At 41.1% G+C, this 18,389-nt stretch overlaps 1 long non-coding RNA gene across 1 annotated transcript; it reads left to right on the top strand.

Moving 5' to 3' along the window:
* The first annotated feature begins 1,394 nt into the window (after window positions 1-1,394).
* On the top strand, window positions 1,395-1,943 carry LOC149404297 (uncharacterized). Its single transcript, XR_016294075.1, has 3 exons — window positions 1,395-1,436; window positions 1,588-1,755; window positions 1,837-1,943. It is a non-coding gene; the product is annotated as an uncharacterized LOC149404297 (long non-coding RNA).
* Window positions 1,944-18,389: the final 16,446 nt, after the last annotated feature.

The following is an 18,389-nucleotide window of genomic DNA, read 5'->3' as shown; positions in this document are numbered from 1 at the left end:
TTACATGTACTTGCTCTTTGTCTAGGTTAGTAAAAAACTGTTTTTACTTGAAAAGAAAATTTTTAAAATTCCGCCGCTTTGCAAAGCGTTAAACTTTTTCTTAAACCCTAGATCAATTCCAACAGTATTCATTTTCGCTCACACAAGCTTTCACTCTGTCTCGCATTTTTATTCAAATCCTTTCGGTCTTTTGTTGAGTTCGCCCTTTGTAAACGTTCAATATTAATAAAGATCCATTTCTTTTATATTTCGTATCGATATTTCTTTCGAATTAAATCGAGATTTATTTTCTTTCTTATACAAAGTCTTCTGAGACCTATTAGTAAATAAAACAAATATATATCATATAATTACATGTGGCTGCATCCGAGCCGGGTATACGGCACTCGAATGTCACGAGTGTCGCTCCTCTAGCTCAAGAACATTCTTAGTTCATCGTGGAGACCTGAGAATAATAATAAGAAGAAAAGAACTAAAGGGGAGCAGAAGCATTGCCTCTTGGGTGCATTCCCACGCTCCACATTAGTCTGATATTTATGGTCGAGGTTGGGGCACCGATATTCGTGAAGAATAATTTAGGAGATTTGTGGCTCGATTAGAGGAAGCTGTATGCGAAAAGTCTAGTAGAGAGTGTTTAAAAAACGTTACCTCATCCCCTCCTAGTGGAGAAGTATTTAAACATGGGGAGGTGTTGAGAAAACCCCCCTAGGTGGAGGACAAACAGGCACGGGGACACTACTACAAATTAACATATTGGGTGCGGAAGGGTATTAGGTGCGACATGTCGCACCTAAATGTCGCACCTAAGAACATATTAGGTGCGACATGTCGCACCCGATAGTCTTCCATGCGCCTAAAAATTTCGCTGATGATTATGGCTATCCGGTGCGACTTTGTCGCACCTGATATGAAATTGTCGCATCGGATACTATTGGGTGCGACATATGTCGCACCTAATACCATTGGGTGCGACTCGTGTCGCACCTAATGGGTTTAAAAATTTAAAACGGTCAGAAATTCCCCCCGGATATATTGGGTTCTGGAATTTCACATTGGGTGCGACAGTGTCGCACCTAATAGTCATATTAGGTGCGACACTTATGACTATTAGGTGCGACTATGTCGCACCTAATAGTTTTAGGGTATTTAAAAACCCGAGCTTCTTCTTCTTCGCCCAAACCAACTCTCTCACTCTCTAACTCTCTCTTCTCTCTCTCTCTCTCCGACGCTCGTCCCCGGCGCCACCAGCCCCGCCTCCAGCCCGACGCTCGTCCCCGACGCCACCAGCCCCGCCTCCAGCGCCCGACGCTCGTCCCCGGCGCGACCAGCCCCGCCTCCAGCCCGACGCTCGTCCCCGGACGACCACCCCCGCCTCCAGCCCGACGCTCGTCTCCGGCGGACCAGCCCCGCCTCCATTCCCCGGCGCCGTCCTCCAGGTAAGCCTCACACTCTCTCTCTCTCTCTCTCTCTCTCTCTCTCTCTCTCTCTCTCTCTCTCTCTCTCTCTCTGTCTCACTCTCTCTCCGTCAATCTCACTCTGTCTCTCTCCGACCCCTCCCGACCCACCCGAACATCCTCCGGCGACCAGGCCCGACCCACCCTCTCACCGCTCCGGCCTTGCTCCCCGGTACTTCACCACCTCGCTCCCTCCTCGAACACCACCGAGAACGAAAACCGAGAGGCCCGACTCCGTTGCACACCCGTTCGTTCCATTCTCTCTCTCGCTCGCCTTTTGGATTCAGACAAGAATATCCCGGTATGACGAATCCAAATTTCGTGGGTTTTTTTTTTGCAATGTGTGTCTGTGTGTGATTAGATCCCGGTATTTTACTCGCAGCCCCGTCGTCTCAGTGAACGGCCTCAACCCTCGCTCACGCACAACAGCCCTCGGCCCAGCCCCCGGCCCACCCTCGGCCCAGCCATCGCCGCAGCTTGGTCACTCGCAGCCCCGTCGTCTCAGTGCCTCGTCGTCACCTCGGAAAAACGTTAGGTATTTGTAATTATTAATATTTATAGATTATTTAATATTTTTAGATTATTTTATATAGATTAATTAGTAATATATATGAAAATAGTAACATGTTAGATTAAATGATAATATAACTTTGATGAAAATAGTAGCATATAGTAATAGTCAATTTTTTTTAATAATGTGTAATATGATAGATTAGATTAATTAAGTTAAAAGTAATATATTAAATTAATTAGTAACGTGTTTAGTGTAATTTAATGTAATTGTAACATGATTTGTTTAAGTTGATAGCAATTTGTTGAAAATTTGGTTAATTAATTAATTTAATACTTTTTTAGTTAGATTAATTAATAATATATATGAATATATTTTAAAATGAATTAGTAACATATTTAATTTAATTTAAACTTATTGAAAATTTATTGATAAGATAATAAATGGAGCTACATAGGTTCAATTTAGTATTTAGTATGTTAATAAGATAGTCTTGGTTGGTTATATATGTGTTTTTGTTTTAATTGCAGATTTTGGTTAGTCAATATTTTAGGGGAAACTCTGCCGAATTTTCGGTAGAATAAAACGTATTTCTCAAGAAAATTAACTCTTTTGATAATATATTTTAACGAATTAACTAATTTGTCGAAATTGGTTAACTCGTTAATGAAATCAGTAGTGAATTTGTATATATTAACGAATTCTAACCACTTTTCAAAATTAATACATGTCAATCACAATTTCTCTTTCATTCTTACAAATTCTCTCTCGAATCTTTCAAATATTAACGATCCACTATCAATTTCCTAACAATTCATCACTCTCAATTTCATAATAATTCACTCTAAATTTCAAATATTAACGATTCACTCTCAATTTTACCTCTCAATTTCCTAATAATTCAATCCTACAAAATGAATTCTAACGATTCTGTTTTATCCCCCAATTTCCCGTCTCATTCAGAAGAATGTCAAATCCAAGTAGGGACTGGATTACCGAGAACAATCGGTTGAGTTTGCAATATAAAATAGGGGTTAACGAGTTTATCCGCGTTGCAAGCAGACTCCCGAACGAAAACGGTCATTATCGTTGTCCTTGTAAGTCTTGCAATAACGTGAGATGTCTGGACATCGAGGTCGTAAAGAATCACCTTTAGAACAAGGGGTTTACTCCGGGATACACCGAATGGTATCATCACGGCGAACGTCGAATGATAAAAGCTGCCAGCGAGACTAACCAAAGAGGAGTCGGTGGTTTGCACGATGCTCTCCATGATATAATGGATCACGAGGACTTCGACGATTTTACGGATCCGACTCCGAGTGAAGTGCGTGCAGATGAGCAAGTGGAAGATTTGTTCGCTGAGTTGGAAGCAGAATTGTACCCTGGGTGCAAAGAGTTTTCGTCTTTGTCGTTCTTGGTTTCGTTGATGCACATCAAAGTCACGAACCATTGGACGAACAAGTCGTTTACAGAATTGTTGCAGCTCTTGAGGAAGTCTCACCCAATTGGTAATCGAATTCCGGGATCTATGCAAATTGCTCATCAGTATCCGAGTTGCTTTGTGAATGGCGTGAAGTTCATCACTCGTCGTCGTGATAACCAACGAATCACCCAGAATAGCGGTGTTTGTGTGCCCCTGAACGACTTCAACTTTTACGGTCGAATGGAAGACGTAATCGTGCTGAACTATACACATAACTGTCGTGTCGTACTGTTCAAATGCATATGGTATGGTGACAAGTACAATGCAGGACGTATAGTGCACGTTGATAAGACCACCGGAGCAACGAGTTCGTATACCGCCAAAGAGTGGTTTACAGAAGAGCCGTTTATACTCGCGACTCAAGCGAAACAAGTGTTTTACATCCAAGATCTCGTTAAGGGTCGCGAATGGGAAATCGTTCAGGAATGCAATCAACGTGGGATATGGGACATTCCTGAAGTTGATCCGACCACTTCAGCATCGATTCCATTGACAATAGAATTGTCAAATATCGACCGTCTTAATCATCGACACGAAACTGCTACGGCCGAGCTTGTTAATGTCGTTGAAGATGATGAAGAAGTGGATGAAGAAGATGAGGCGCTTGCCGTTTTTGAGGGAGACGATGTTGATGTCGATACTAACATTACATCGAGTGAGAACGATGAATGACTAACACCATGTAATAACCGTAGTCGTCGAATAGTAATTACATAGTAATTAAAAATACTAACTACTATTCATTTTGCAGGATGTCTACTTCAGGTCAGGACCCATCAGGAGGAGAGCGTGACCCCCCGCAGATGCCGAGGAAGAAGCGGGGACCAACGACTGGCGTCGTTTCTGCGAGAGCTTGTGTTGGGACCCCTGGAGCGAACACAGTTCGCTACGATCAGAATGCGCAGGCGTTCTACCAAGACGTCAGGGAGCAAAATCTGTTGATCGGGACGTTCCAAAACCGATTAGGAAACCTGATCAAGAGTACCATTCCAGTCGACCTCCCAGACTGGAATCATGTGCCTGCGCAGAGTGTGGCGGCTCTTATGAACTCGATTCATAACGAGTATAACTTTGTTTATGCACATCCCGAGAGTGGCGAGCTTGTGTCTGCAGATCCTATTCGCAACGAGATTGATATGGCTATCATTCGCGATGCGAAGAGGATGCGTCGTGGCCAGAAGTCGAGGTTGTCGCAGCTCTTCTTCAAGACATTTTGCGGGAGTAAGGATCTCGCTAAAAATGAAACTCCCGATGGCTACAACCAGGAAGCCTGGTTGAAAGCAATAGAGGTGTTCGACTCGCCAGAGCATAAGGTATGAGTTGAACTTCCGATGATTATTCGAATTTCTTAAAATTAAACTTCACGTATTTATGTCTTGCAGGCGAAATCTCTCCGCAACCGGGAAAATTCGAAGATGAAGAAGACGAAGGCGAGGCAAGGCTCGCTTAGTTTTTTTTGTCATCGCTCGAGGAACGTAAGTCTCTTAAAATTAATATGTAATATATATGTGATTCATATTTTAATGTTGAAAAATTACAGCGAAGAGAAGATGGGAGTATAGGCTCGGCTTTAGCGATATGGTTAGAAAAACACCAGGACGCTAAGGGATCGTGGACGACGGACTTCGCGAAGACGCAATACGTAAGTTAATTTTTTTTATTTACTATATTTAATTACTTTATTTCTTCTTATCTGATAAGTTTTTTGTGGTTTTATTTTGAAGGATCAAGTCACCGCCCAGACGATAGATATTTTGCGGCAAGCGGAGGAGCAAAACATCGGGATCTCCCAAGAAGATGCGGAGATGTACGCGATGCGCGATGTTTTGGGAGTGCGCAGAGACTGGGAAGTCGGTTTAGGGCCTTCGATCCCAAGGTCATCGTTGGGTGTTGCCCAAACGCTAGATGGAGGCTCGTCAAGTTCGTCATCTCAGACCGATCCATTGGTTGCCGAGATGCGAGCTCAGATGGATGCCCAACAAGCCGAGCTGCAACTGATGCGGCAACAGATCGCCTTCCTCAGCCAACAGCACAACCAGCCTCCCACGACTCCTCAACCTCCGCCCGCATCGCAACCAGGTGGGACGGATCAGCAGACGCCAGGTTCCACGCCAGGTTCCACGCCAGGTTCTATGGATTACTTGCGAGACCGTCCTTACGGAAGCGGCGGAACGAGCGGCAGCGCGTCAGGCAGCGGTGGACGAGGACGCGGAAGCGGTTCTCGAAGTTCTGGCAACTTATTCGGCTTAGGAAATTCTACTATCGATAAGTTTTATAAGAAAAAAAAATAGGAATTCATTTTTTTCGTTTTTTGGAAAGAATTTGTATTTTTAATTAAGAATTCTATTTTCAGAATATTATTTCTAATTCATTTAGAATTTTGTTTAATTAATATTATTTGAATTTTTATTTTTAATTCATTTAGAATTATGTAATTCATTTTTATTTTGTTAATTTACTTTTTTTAATTTTGTATTTTTTTTAATTAAACAAACGTATTGGGTGCGACATTGTCGCACCGAATACCATGGCGCGAAAACTTTCAGGTGCGACATGTCGCACCCGATATGCCATTACCCGCCAATTCTATAAAATTTGGCAGGAAAATAACTTGGGCATTAGGTGCGATACGTCGCACCTGAAAGTGTCGCACCTAATGGGGTACCTATTAGGTGCGACATGTCGCACCCAATACCTTCTGCGACGGGTTATCAGGTGCGACAGTGTCGCACCTATTGTCGCACCTAATAAACCATTAGGTGCGACATTCGTTGCACCGGATAACGTCTTTTGTCCTAGTGGGAGCTTCGATCGCGCGTGCTCCCTCCAATGCGCAGGCGCTTTGTGCTGGTGATGGGAGCGACGTGCCATCAAGGCTGCACGACACGTGTGCCTCGCAACATATGAGGCATGCACGTGCATTCTTTTGAAGTGTGCACGAGGAGCAAGCCTTATCGCGCCTACTAATTGCGCGCCTTAGTCTGCGCATGCAAGCGTGGGCTTGTTTTGAGCCTGTTTTGGACGGGCCTTTTGACTCTTTTCGAGCTACAATGGGATTCTTCGTGACCCGGCCTGTTGAGCTTTTTAATCCGGAATTCGACGCAAGTCGCGATGAATTTAATGTTTCAAGTTTTTTTAGAACGAATGAAAAAAGTAAATGTCCCGACCAAACGTGCAAACTGAAATTAAATTGGGCAAATCAATTCCATAAATACCTCACCAACCATTCAACCTAAATAAAAAAAAAGCTCCAATTGAAACACTTCTTCCTCTTCAATACAATCCTTGTTCTTCCTTCTCACTCGTACTTTTCCACATTATAAATCAAATTCGAACCATGATGGAATACAATGAGTAGAGGTTGTATAATTACTATTGTGGAGTGCCTTTGGGTGAATTTGTGTCATTGTAGAGACCCTGAGATGTACGAAAGATCCAAGCACATTATTCCAGAATTGATCAAGAAGAAGAACGACAAAGAATGCGAGAATCCAGCACTTCATACTCATGTTTTCATGCTTCAGGTGTTGTTCTTTGTCTTTGTGCTTGGTGTGAGATTTTTTTAATAATGTCACTACTCAAAAACTAGGATTCTGCAACGCTTAAAAACAGTTGTAGAAGCTTCTACAACGGTATGAATCCATTATGCAATTTTCAAATACTTTAAAACTTCCCGCCGCGGCGACGTATAATTTTCTCCACGGCGACGTATTGTACCATGGATAAGTTAACCGTTGTAGAAGCTTCTCGCCGCGGGGGGAATTATACGTCGCCACGGCGAAGCTTCTACAACGGTTAAAATATCCGTTGTACAATACCTCGCCGCGGAGAAAATTATACGTCGCCGCAGCGACGTATATTCTGACCCGCAACGACAGACGTCTACAACGGATCTAGATCCGTCGTAGGAAGGTTCTGAGTTTTTTTTAAAAACTCGCTGCAGCGATGTAGAAATTGTTGGAATCGATCTAGGGTTTAAGAAAAAGTTTAACGCTTCGTTAAGCGGCGGAATTTTAAAAATTTTCTTTTTAAGTAAAACTAGTTTTTACTAACCTAGACAAGAGCATATGCATGTAAATAAAAACTAACATGAGCTATAAAAGTTACTAACCTTTTTGATGCTTGAACGTTGATGAGCCTTTGGAAGGTTGGCAACGTTCGTCTCCCCTCGCAGCACGTCTCTCTTTTCTTTCCTCGGGAACTCGAGCAACCACGATAGTTTCTATCACTAAATCACTCGAAAAGAAGGAATTAGTGAGTGGGCACTTTTAAACACTACGACTTGAGAACGAGTCTCGAAGTCGCAGAGCTAAACACTAGGTCGAGTGAGGACCTAGGTGCCAAGACAAGAAATAATCGAAAATATAAACTAGAGAGAGAGAGAGGAAGGGGCGGCCAAGTCTAGAGAGAGAAGCTCTCAATCTCTAAAACTTTGCATGAATTAATTGTGAGGAATGAGGCTCCTATTTATAGGAGAGGTCTCACCTTCAATAAGGTAGTTTCCTCTTCTATAGAATATCACATATTCATGAGCCAATTTCCCTTTTCCTTCAAAGAGTCACACGGCCAAGACTAAGCAAGTAAGTCCTTGGATTTGTTTCCTCTTTTATTTGCTTCTCTCTTGATCCTTTTGGGCGCCTACCATGCTTTCCCCTTAGGGGAAATTTGTTTCCTCTTTTTCTTTTGGCAAGTATCTTAATACATTTATGCACAAAATAAACTCTCTTTCCTCTTGGGTAATATGGGCGCCTACACCATCTAGAAAGGGCTTCTAGAAGCTTTTCCATTTTGTTCATGACAACATGAAAAAGGCCCATTAAGAATTTTCAATAAAATTCTTATGAAATGAAATTAATTCACAAGGCCCAATTAATCATATTATGGCCGAGTGACATTAAGTCATCAAATGAACTTGTCAAAATTTATTGACATCCATTTCATCCTTATGTCTCAAAAGACAAAATTACCCTTTTAACTATTTTCGTTCTTGTTTTGACTTAGCTTCCAGTTTAACTATTCCTATCGATGTGATTCGTGACAGTGACCTCATGGACCCAAATGAACAAAGCTTTAGCTAAACACTTGGACTCAAAAGTTCACAAACCTTTTCCAAGTTTAGCTTAATGCCAACTGACTCCACTAAAGAGCTGACACTGAAAATCTCTCGGTTCAAATGAATTTGTTTTCTACTCAAGAATTCGACCTAATTATGATGAGCGGATCCACTGAATATTATCTATGCTACCCTTCATGAATGTCATCAGCTAGTCGGGATTTACTAAATTACCATTTTACCCTTCTAGCTGTTATTTCCTCAACTCCTTTGTCGCTTGTGAATAAGTTAGAAACAATGTATTGACGAGGAGCTAACAAGTCACATTGATTCATCCAAAAGAGTCAGGACTCAATTTGGACACTGGCCAGTTCATTTATTCACACTCCAAGGAACAAAGCATGAGGTGACATACATTGCATTTCAGCAATCTTGTACATGAATTCCATATCTATGAGAACTTCACAAAGTTACCCATGACATACTCACAACTTAGTATTTCACCAATAGGCCCTGTTCGGAATGACATAGTGAGTCCGAACTCTGACTTTCTCAAATGAGAATACTAAGGTGTGAAATGGCATGTCTCATTTCAGGATTAAGGTAAGCATGATGCAATTCATACATAGTGACTTCGAGACATAAGAGGTTAAATGGTTTGTTCTTATATTGTCTCTAGAAGTGCACTGGTCAATTCAGTACCTTCGGAAGATACCTAGAAGAACTATAGAGTCCCCAACTCTCAATGCCTCATAACCAGACATCATAGATTCTTCTAACAATCATACTGAGGTCAATAGTCCTTTGACCCTAAGATTGCGAATATATCGTTTTAAGCAAACTACGAAGAGTTTGTTCATGCAAATCTACATTTGTCTCTTCGTAAGTTGTTAGGTTTGTTTATGGACTAAAAGACCAGGGTTTTATCATAAAGCTTCAGACAAGGAAGATTGAATGAATGTTTCAACTTTTTATTAATGAATAAGCAATTACAAGCAAGAGTCTTCGTAAGACTATATGACATCAAATGTACATAAATAGACACTACGACTCTTCTTGTGGGCACCATTGACAACAAACTCCCACTTGACTCAAAGAAGATGTGAGTAGTCCTACATGCCTAATCCCTCTAGAAGTTGGTCGAAGACCATGTTCGCTAGGGCCTTGGTGAATGGATCTGCCAGAGATCTACTTCACCTCCACGTCTCCGCGTTGCGCGATCTCTCGAATCAAATGGTATTTCCTCTCAATATGTTTAGAGCGCTTATGGCTTCTAGGTTCCTTTGAGTTAGCGACAGCCCCACTATTATCACAATAAAGGGTCATGGGCTTGTCGACGTTTGGAACAACTTCCAAATACTTAAGGAATTTTCTAAGCCATACAGCCTCTTTGGATGCTTCACAAGCAGCCACATATTCTGCTTCCATTGTGGAGTCAGCAATGCAAGATTGCTTAATACTTCTCCACACAACAGCTCCACCATTAAGGATGAACACAGATCCCGAAGTGGATTTCCTGGAATCCTTATCCGCTTGAAAATCGGAGTCGGTATATCCCGTCATAGTCAGGTCAGTACCTGAGTATGTAAGCATCAAGTTACTAGTTCTTCGAAGATACTTAAGAACATGCTTAACAGCAATCCAGTGCTCGGGTCCAGGGTTTGATTGGAAACGGCTAACTACGCCAACGGCGAAACAGATGTCAGGTCTAGTGCAAAGCATAGCATACATAAGGCTTCCTACGGCAGAGGCGTAAGGAATTTTCCTCATGTCTTCAATCTCTTGTGCAGTCTTGGGAGACTGGTCCTTAGAGAGTGAAACTCCATGCCTAAAGGGTGTTTGACCCCTCTTGCAGTCTTGCATCGAGAAGCGATCCATCACCTTATCAATATAAGATGCTTGAGAGAGCGACAGGGTCCGGTTTTTCCTATCTCGAAAGATTTGGATCCCCAGAATGTACGCGGCTTCTCCTAGATCCTTCATATCAAATTGCTTTGCTAGCCAGACCTTAACCTCAGATAACTTACCCACGTCATTACCAATGAGTAGTATATCATCGACATATAGTACCAGAAACACAACTTTGCCTTCGTGTATTAACTTGTAAACACAAGGCTCATCTATTGACTGTTCAAAGCCGAAGCTCTTTACAGTTTCATCGAATCTAATATTCCATGACCTAGATGCTTGCTTTAGTCCATAAATGGATTTAAGCAACTCACAAACCTTGGTCTCTTGACCTTTATCCACGAAACCGTCTGGTTGAGCCATGTAAATGCGCTCGTCAAGATTGCCATTCAGAAAGGCTGCCTTGACATCCATTTGCCAGATCTCATAGTCGAGAGCTGCAGCTATGGATAGGAGTATGCGGATGGATTTAAGCATCGCGACTGGCGAGAAGGTTTCTTCATAGTCAATCCCTTCTTGTTGGGTATAACCCTTTGCCACAAGTCGTGCTTTGAACGTCTCGACGTTCCCATCAGGACCCCTTTTCTTCTTGTATATCCACTTACACCCTACGGGGTTAATCCCTTCAGGAAGGTCTACAAGTTTCCAGACTTTGTTGACATACATCGAGTGCATTTCAACTTTCATGGCGTCAAGCCAAAGGTTTGATTCAGAACAAGCCATCGCTTGGCTATAGGAAACAGGGTCATCCATGTCGGAGACGGCTACAAGAGAGTCTCCATAAGACATGTACCTGTCAGGCTTTTGAGTAGCCCTCCCACTACGTCTAAGTACTACTTGACGAGATTCTGATGAGTTAGGTTGTGTTTCAGTTGGGGTAAGAACAGTTCTTACAGATGAGGTAGAAGCTTCCTCACCCAACTTTTCTTCAAGCACAATTTTGCTTCTAGGTTTCGCATTCTTCATAAAGTCCTCCTCAAGGAAACGAGCATTCGTGTTAACGAAAGTCTTATCGTCCTCGGGACTATAGAAAGTAAAACCTTTGGTTTCCTTCGGATATCCTACAAACAGGCACAATTCTGACCTACTAGCCAACTTGCTAGTCTTTTGCCTCAGCACGTGTGCAGGGCAACCCCAAATTCGGATGCGGCCAAGATTCACTTTACGGCCAGTCCATCTCTCATAAGGAGTACCAGGAACCGTTTTGGACGGAACTTGGTTCAGAATGTAGGCGGCTGTTTCGAGGGCATATCCCCAAAAGGAAAGCGGGAGTGATGAGTAACTCATCATTGATCTAACCATCTCCATAAGAGTTCGGTTTCTTCTCTCTGACACTCCGTTTTGTTGAGGTGTGCCAGGTGCGGTAAGCTGAGAAGCGATACCTTCTTCTTTAAGAAAGTCATCGAACTCTCCAGACATATACTCACCACCTCGATCAAATCGAAGGGTTTTGATCACTTCGCCAGTTTGCTTTTCCACTAAAGCCCTAAAGACCTTAAATACGTTAAAGGTCTCGGATTTGTGTTTAAGCAAATAGACAAACCCATATCTTGAGTAATCATCAGTGAAGGTAACGAAGTATTCGTATCCTCCACGTGCCTGTTGGTTGAGCGGACCACATACATCAGAATGTATTAGTTCCAGCAACTCAGTGGCTCTTTGACCCTTATCGGAGAAAGGTCGCTTAGTCATTTTTCCTTCTATGCAGGATTCACAAGTAGGTAGTGAGCCTATTGCAGAGGCTTGGAGTGGACCATCCCTCACAAGTCTCTTAATCCTATCTAGACTGATATGACCAAGTCTTAAGTGCCAGAGGTATGTTGATTTTGTTAGATCGGAGGATTCAGAAAGTTTGATCCTCTTTGGCTCCCTAATTAGATCGTTATCTATTTCGGTGTCTAAAAGAGAAGGTTGAGTGGGATATATGTAGAAAAGAGCATTCTTCATACATGCATCAGTGACAAAAGAATTATCAGGAAACGAAATACGAATTCCATTCTTAATGAACTTTAAACAATAATCTTGCTCACGAAGACGAGCAACGGATATTAAGTTCTTCCCAAAGGTAGGAACAAAATAAACATTATTCAAGTTTAAAGTGCGGTCTTCAAAAGACAGCGTCACGGATCCCACAGCCTTTGCAGACACCAGGCTCCCATCACCCCATTTGAAACAGAACTCGCCTTCCTCTAAGCTTTTGGTTTTCTTGAAACCATTCAAGGAACAACAAATATGGTTAGTAGCAGCGGAGTCAAGAATCCACGTTGATACATTATCAGCTACTAAGCATGCTTCGGTAACTAGTACAATACTATGTTCCTTTGCTTTGAGATAGGCAGGACAGTTCCTTTTATCGGCCTTGTAAGGTCTCTTCACAGTTCCAGAGGCGGAGGCTTTTTGCTCAGTAGCATGTGCCTCTCCTTGATTCCTCTTTCTCTTAGTGAAACCTACAGCAGTGTGAAGTTCCTCCATAAGCTTGGTAACAGTGTACTCTAGCTTGTTAATGGAGTAGTTCATCTTGAAGGTATCAAGAGATGCGGGGAGAGTTTCTAAGATCATATCTATGACATTCTTCCCATCAATCTCAGATCCTAGGATTTCCATTTTACTCAGATGACTAATGATCAATATCATAAAGTCTCCAACAGGAGTCCTAGCCTGCATATGACAGTTCATAAACTGTCGGACTGCTTGTAGCCTTGTTTGACGCCTTTGCCCTCCAAATATCTCAAGGAGATTGTAGAGCATGTCAGCGGCAGTCTCGATGTCACGATGTTGCTCTTTCAGCATATTGTTCATAGATGCCATCATATAGCACCTCACAATCTCATCGGATCGAAGCCAGGCCGCTAAGGCGTCATTGTCCTCTTGAGTTGAATCATCATTCGTCAGAGGAGGACACGGGGTGGTGAGTACCCATTTGTGCTTGTTAACGGTAGGTATTATGTCGAGGTTACGTTTCGAATCCACGTAGTTTTCGTTTTCGAGTTTGATCGAGGAAAGAAAGATAGAGAGATGGTTGAGAGACATATTGCCTATGTAAGTTGAAACAAGTTTATGATTAGTCTTTGGTTTAGGATTTAAGTTTCATTAAGACTTTTGTAAAATCCAAAGGTGTTATGAACGAAATGACACTTTACTCCTTCGAGGGAAGGCCGCAACGAGTCTCCTTTCATAAGTAAATGACTCATCATTAATGCATAGCCAAGATGTCAATACATCAATTTTGACTAGCCACCTTGTAAATTGGTTTGATCACTCACATCCTTTCGCAGGGCCTCGAGGGAGGATTACTAGGGATTGAGTCTAAGTGTGTAACCAACCACTTAGTCCAAAAGATTGACTTTGAAAAACAATCCGCCGAGGGGAGGTCTTGTCATCATCGTCTCACTCTCGGACGTAGCTCATTGAGCAATGATCAGAGCAAAGCGCCCTTGAGTACTCTCATTTAAGAGAGGGCCACGAGGGTGACTCTTAGTCCGGCGACACTTGCACTTTTCATTAGTGTTGGGGATCGTGGGTTACAAACAACAAGTATAACCCTCCCACTTAGTTTTTGGAGTTGGTTCATCGACTCTTTTAAGTTCGGAAACAAATTTCCTAGTTAGAGAGCGACAGAGCGGACAACTAGAAGAGAATCCTAGATCGACATGTTCAGAGCAGTATTAGTGCATAAAGGCACAAGGTACATACTCGATCTTTTCCTATTTTCTATTTCGGGAAAGTGCGTGAGGGAAGTGTGAACTTCAACTCACTCGAACACTTGAAAGTTTGAGATTACACATCTTTTTATTTTTCGGCTTGTCTACAAGGAGACCTCCCACTCAAATTTTCAAGAGCATATAGATTTTGAACATATGTGATATAGATATAGTTTTGAAAACATTTTGAAAACTTATTTGATTTGGATGACAAAATATTTTCAAGCTTGAAAGTGAAAACGGTTTTTCAAAATTCAAACTAGTTTTGTAAAAATTCAATTTCAATTAAACTTTCAAAAATCAAAACATTTTAATCTTACACATCATGTTTATAATCATATGAAAAACATTTTTGCTCAAGAAAGTTTTCTCATTAGAGTTCTATAACTCATGGTAGTGGGGTTTGAAAATCCGGATTTCTAAAAACTGGAGTTTCAGACAGCCGCGCACCTCGGAGTAAAATCGCCATATCTGGCGGCTCTGATGTCCTTTTCAGCCGAAACCGGTGGCATTGGACAGAGGACAGACAGAGCTTTAATTTTATTCAAGAATCATTAAATTTAGATTTCTGAGCAGAGAGTTATGCCACTTTTAATCCGGGTTTACTCCAGCTCAAAGAAAAAGAAATAAATTAAAACTTTGGTCCTTTTTAGGTGCGAAAAAGAATCAAGTGTAACGGAACGTTTTATGATGTTGTTTAAAGCTTTTATTTGTGTTTTATTAGCAGGGTAATAACATAGAATAAAAGAAATAACAACATGCATAAAACGATTCAAGTAAATAAACGAAACTAGCAAGGAAATAAAACTAGTCACAAAATTTACTCGAAAAATCTCAAACCTTTAAAACACGTTTTTCAATATAAAAAATTAAAAACTTTTAGAACTGAATCTAATGTGTTTTAACATCATCCCAAATTCATAGAAAATCAACATGGTTTTTAATTTAAAGGCATGAGCAATAAATTAAAAAAAAAATCTAAGATTACAATTCTAACTTGTCACAAAATTAGTAAACTTTCGAAAACGATTTTCAAGCTCATAATTTTAAAAACATGCACATGCCATCAAGGCTGCACGACACGTGTGCCTCGCAACATATGAGGCATGCACGTGCATTCTTTTGAAGTGTGCACGAGGAGCAAGCCTTATCGCGCCTACTAATTGCGCGCCTTAGTCTGCGCATGCAAGCGTGGGCTTGTTTTGAGCCTGTTTTGGACGGGCCTTTTGACTCTTTTCGAGCTACAATGGGATTCTTCGTGACCCGGCCTGTTGAGCTTTTTAATCCGGAATTCGACGCAAGTCGCGATGAATTTAATGTTTCAAGTTTTTTTAGAACGAATGAAAAAAGTAAATGTCCCGACCAAACGTGCAAACTGAAATTAAATTGGGCAAATCAATTCCATAAATACCTCACCAACCATTCAACCTAAATAAAAAAAAAGCTCCAATTGAAACACTTCTTCCTCTTCAATACAATCCTTGTTCTTCCTTCTCACTCGTACTTTTCCACATTATAAATCAAATTCGAACCATGATGGAATACAATGAGTAGAGGTTGTATAATTACTATTGTGGAGTGCCTTTGGGTGAATTTGTGTCATTGTAGAGACCCTGAGATGTACGAAAGATCCAAGCACATTATTCCAGAATTGATCAAGAAGAAGAACGACAAAGAATGCGAGAATCCAGCACTTCATACTCATGTTTTCATGCTTCAGGTGTTGTTCTTTGTCTTTGTGCTTGGTGTGAGATTTTTTTAATAATGTCACTACTCAAAAACTAGGATTCTGCAACGCTTAAAAACAGTTGTAGAAGCTTCTACAACGGTATGAATCCATTATGCAATTTTCAAATACTTTAAAACTTCCCGCCGCGGCGACGTATAATTTTCTCCACGGCGACGTATTGTACCATGGATAAGTTAACCGTTGTAGAAGCTTCTCGCCGCGGGGGGAATTATACGTCGCCACGGCGAAGCTTCTACAACGGTTAAAATATCCGTTGTACAATACCTCGCCGCGGAGAAAATTATACGTCGCCGCAGCGACGTATATTCTGACCCGCAACGACAGACGTCTACAACGGATCTAGATCCGTCGTAGGAAGGTTCTGAGTTTTTTTTAAAAACTCGCTGCAGCGATGTAGAAATTGTTGGAATCGATCTAGGGTTTAAGAAAAAGTTTAACGCTTCGTTAAGCGGCGGAATTTTAAAAATTTTCTTTTTAAGTAAAACTAGTTTTTACTAACCTAGACAAGAGCATATGCATGTAAATAAAAACTAACATGAGCTATAAAAGTTACTAACCTTTTTGATGCTTGAACGTTGATGAGCCTTTGGAAGGTTGGCAACGTTCGTCTCCCCTCGCAGCACGTCTCTCTTTTCTTTCCTCGGGAACTCGAGCAACCACGATAGTTTCTATCACTAAATCACTCGAAAAGAAGGAATTAGTGAGTGGGCACTTTTAAACACTACGACTTGAGAACGAGTCTCGAAGTCGCAGAGCTAAACACTAGGTCGAGTGAGGACCTAGGTGCCAAGACAAGAAATAATCGAAAATATAAACTAGAGAGAGAGAGAGGAAGGGGCGGCCAAGTCTAGAGAGAGAAGCTCTCAATCTCTAAAACTTTGCATGAATTAATTGTGAGGAATGAGGCTCCTATTTATAGGAGAGGTCTCACCTTCAATAAGGTAGTTTCCTCTTCTATAGAATATCACATATTCATGAGCCAATTTCCCTTTTCCTTCAAAGAGTCACACGGCCAAGACTAAGCAAGTAAGTCCTTGGATTTGTTTCCTCTTTTATTTGCTTCTCTCTTGATCCTTTTGGGCGCCTACCATGCTTTCCCCTTAGGGGAAATTTGTTTCCTCTTTTTCTTTTGGCAAGTATCTTAATACATTTATGCACAAAATAAACTCTCTTTCCTCTTGGGTAATATGGGCGCCTACACCATCTAGAAAGGGCTTCTAGAAGCTTTTCCATTTTGTTCATGACAACATGAAAAAGGCCCATTAAGAATTTTCAATAAAATTCTTATGAAATGAAATTAATTCACAAGGCCCAATTAATCATATTATGGCCGAGTGACATTAAGTCATCAAATGAACTTGTCAAAATTTATTGACATCCATTTCATCCTTATGTCTCAAAAGACAAAATTACCCTTTTAACTATTTTCGTTCTTGTTTTGACTTAGCTTCCAGTTTAACTATTCCTATCGATGTGATTCGTGACAGTGACCTCATGGACCCAAATGAACAAAGCTTTAGCTAAACACTTGGACTCAAAAGTTCACAAACCTTTTCCAAGTTTAGCTTAATGCCAACTGACTCCACTAAAGAGCTGACACTGAAAATCTCTCGGTTCAAATGAATTTGTTTTCTACTCAAGAATTCGACCTAATTATGATGAGCGGATCCACTGAATATTATCTATGCTACCCTTCATGAATGTCATCAGCTAGTCGGGATTTACTAAATTACCATTTTACCCTTCTAGCTGTTATTTCCTCAACTCCTTTGTCGCTTGTGAATAAGTTAGAAACAATGTATTGACGAGGAGCTAACAAGTCACATTGATTCATCCAAAAGAGTCAGGACTCAATTTGGACACTGGCCAGTTCATTTATTCACACTCCAAGGAACAAAGCATGAGGTGACATACATTGCATTTCAGCAATCTTGTACATGAATTCCATATCTATGAGAACTTCACAAAGTTACCCATGACATACTCACAACTTAGTATTTCACCAATAGGCCCTGTTCGGAATGACATAGTGAGTCCGAACTCTGACTTTCTCAAATGAGAATACTAAGGTGTGAAATGGCATGTCTCATTTCAGGATTAAGGTAAGCATGATGCAATTCATACATAGTGACTTCGAGACATAAGAGGTTAAATGGTTTGTTCTTATATTGTCTCTAGAAGTGCACTGGTCAATTCAGTACCTTCGGAAGATACCTAGAAGAACTATAGAGTCCCCAACTCTCAATGCCTCATAACCAGACATCATAGATTCTTCTAACAATCATACTGAGGTCAATAGTCCTTTGACCCTAAGATTGCGAATATATCGTTTTAAGCAAACTACGAAGAGTTTGTTCATGCAAATCTACATTTGTCTCTTCGTAAGTTGTTAGGTTTGTTTATGGACTAAAAGACCAGGGTTTTATCATAAAGCTTCAGACAAGGAAGATTGAATGAATGTTTCAACTTTTTATTAATGAATAAGCAATTACAAGCAAGAGTCTTCGTAAGACTATATGACATCAA

The sequence above is a fragment of the Urtica dioica genome, chromosome 2 (assembly GCF_054948205.1).
Source record: "Urtica dioica subsp. dioica isolate 48M chromosome 2, U.dioica_male_clone48M_v1_H2, whole genome shotgun sequence".
Classification (NCBI taxonomy): Eukaryota; Viridiplantae; Streptophyta; class Magnoliopsida; order Rosales; family Urticaceae; genus Urtica; species Urtica dioica.
Note: the sequence above shows the minus strand (reverse complement) of the source record. Positions and strands in the feature narration are given on the sequence as shown.